Below are 2,880 nucleotides of genomic sequence, written 5' to 3'. Positions count from 1 at the left end.
AGGGGGCATAGCTTTGAATTAAGGGGTGGTAGGTATAGGACAGATGTTAGGGGTAGATTCTTTACTCAGCGAGTCGTGAGTTCATGGAATGCCCTGCCAGTTGCAGTGGTGGACTCTCCCTCTTTATGGGCATTTAAACGGGCATTGGATAGGCATATGGAGGATAGTGGGCTAGTGTAGGTTAGGTGGGCTTGGATCGGCGCAACATCGAGGGCCAAAGGGCCGATACTGCGCTGTATATTTCTATGTTCTATTTATTGGACCTTATGTGCTACTGTAGATGGTAATCATGGATATACCAGGTACTTACATATAGTGACAAGCATAGGTTGAATTTTCCATAAGACTATCATAAATTGGAACTGGAGTAGGCCATTTGGCCCCTTGGGCTTTCTCTGCATTCATGGTTGATCCAACATTGCTCAAGCCCACATACACAACAAATCAAGCAGTTCCAAAGACTCAACCCTGAGAGAAGAAATACCTCTGCAGAGCAGCACGTTGTTTCAGTGGTTAGCACTGTTGCCTCACAGCACCAGGTACGATTCCAGAATCGTGTGGACTTCTCCCCGTGTCTGCGTGGGTTTCCTCCAAATGTTCCAGTTTTCTCCCATAGTCTAAAGATGAGTAGGTCAGGTGGATTGCCCATGGGAAATGCAGGGTTGCAGAGATAGAGTTGGTAGATAGATTGCACTTGGGATCGTTGTTGTGTCTCGATGGGTCAAATGGCCTGCTTCCACACTTTATGGGTTTCCATGAGCTTTAGAGGGTTTTATAGCGCATTGGTAGCATCTTGGCCTCTCAGCCAGAAAGCCTGGTTTCAGATCCCACCAGCTCTGGAGGTATGTAATATCTGAGACATTGCCCTTTAGTTCTAGACTCTCCCCACTGAGGGGAAACATCCTGTATTTATGTCAAGCCCTTTAAGAATTCTATATGTTTCAATGAGATCATCTTTCATTCTTCTAAATTCCAATGAGTAGACTCCCAAACTGTTTAACCTTTGCTCATAAAACACTCTTCATATTGAGGATCATCCAAGTGAACCTACTCTGAACTGCCTCGAGTTAATTAACTAATGAACAGGATAAAAGGCCGGTAAAACCTGGAGGGCCGAAGAGCCTGTACCGCGCTGTACTGTTCTCCTTACATACAGGGACCAAAACTACTCTCAGACTCCAGATGTGGTCTCACCAGCACCCTTGTACAGTTGCAAGAGGACTTCCTTACTAGTGTATCTAAACCACTTGAAATAAGGGCCAACATTCAATAACCCTTCCTAATTACCTTCTGCATCTGTGTCCTAGCTTAATGCGCACAAGTACCCATAGGTCTCTTTGTATTGCAGCAGCTTGCAGTTTTTCTCCATTTAAATAATATGGCTCTTTTGTTCTCCTTTTCAAAATGAACTTCACATTTTCCCACATTATACTCCATTTGCCAACTTTTTGCCCACTTAATGTGTCAATATCTCTCTCAACTATTTGTGACCTTTTCACAACTTTCCTTTCCATCTATTTTTTGATGTCTGCAAATTTGATTATGATGCATTTGCTTCCTGCCTTCAAGTCATTAACATGTATTGTAAACAGTTGCAGTACTCAACTGGTTACAGGTCACCAACCTGAAAAAAGAACCCCTTATTACTGTAGTAGACCAAGGATAGAAAGATCAGCGTGTGAGAAGCTGAAGAACTAAAAAGAAGACTTTTATATTGTCTTTTCCTTTGGCTTCCAATTTGATTCTGTTTGGAGTCATACCAAGTGCAAAGGAAGATGGTTGTGGCTGTGGGAGGTCAATCATCTCAGCTCCAGCACATCATTGCAAGAGCTCCTCAGAATAGTGCCCTAAGCCAACCATCTTCAGTATTTTCATCAATAATCTTTCCTCCATAAGGTCAGGAAAGGATTTTCATTGAAAATTATGCAATATTCAGTCCATTTGTGATTCTTCACTTACTGAACCAGTCCTTGTAGGTATGCAGCAAGACCTAAACAATATCCAGGCTTGCGCTGATAAGTGGCAAGTAACACTTGTGCCATACTAGTGTCACATAACAACCATCTCAAGCAAAAGAGAATCTAACCATTGACCCTTCACATACAATGGCATTACCATCACTGAATCCCATACAATCAACATCCTATGAGGTACCATTGACCAGAAACTGGAATCATAGAGATGTACAGCATGGAAACAGACCCTTCAGTCCAACCCATCCATGCCGACCAGATATCCCAACCCAATCTAGTCCCACCTGCCAACACCTGCCCATATCCCTCCAAGCCCTTCCTATTCATATACCCATCCAAATGCCTCTTAAATGTTGCAATTGTACCAGTCTTCACCACTCCCTCTGGCAGCTCATTCCATACGCGTACCACCCTCTGTGTGAAAAAGTCAGGCCCTCTTTTATATCTCTCCCCTCTCACCCTAAACCTATGCCCTCTAGTTCTGGAATCCCCGACCCCAGGGAAAAGACTTTGCCTATTTACCCTATCCATGCTCCTCATAATTTTGTAAACCTCCATTAGATCACTTCTCAGCCTCTGACTCTTCAGGGAAAACAGCCCCAGCCTATTCAGCCTCTCCCTTTGGCTCAAATCCTCCAACCCTGGCAATATCCTTGTAAATCTTTTCTCAACCCTTTCAAGTTTCACAACATCTTTCCGATAGGAAGGAGACCAGAATTGCAATATTCCAACAGTGGCCTAAACAATGTCCTGTACAGTTGCAACATGACCTCCCACTCAATACTCAGACCAATAAAAGAAAGCATTCTTCACTATCCTATCTACCTGCGACTCCACTTTCAAGGAGCGATGAACCTGCACTCCAACGTCTCTTAGTTCAGCAACACTCCCTAAGACCTTACCATTA

This window comes from Chiloscyllium plagiosum, chromosome 10 (genome assembly GCF_004010195.1).
Source record: "Chiloscyllium plagiosum isolate BGI_BamShark_2017 chromosome 10, ASM401019v2, whole genome shotgun sequence".
Lineage (NCBI taxonomy): Eukaryota > Metazoa > Chordata > Chondrichthyes > Orectolobiformes > Hemiscylliidae > Chiloscyllium > Chiloscyllium plagiosum.
This window is presented reverse-complemented; position numbering follows the sequence as displayed.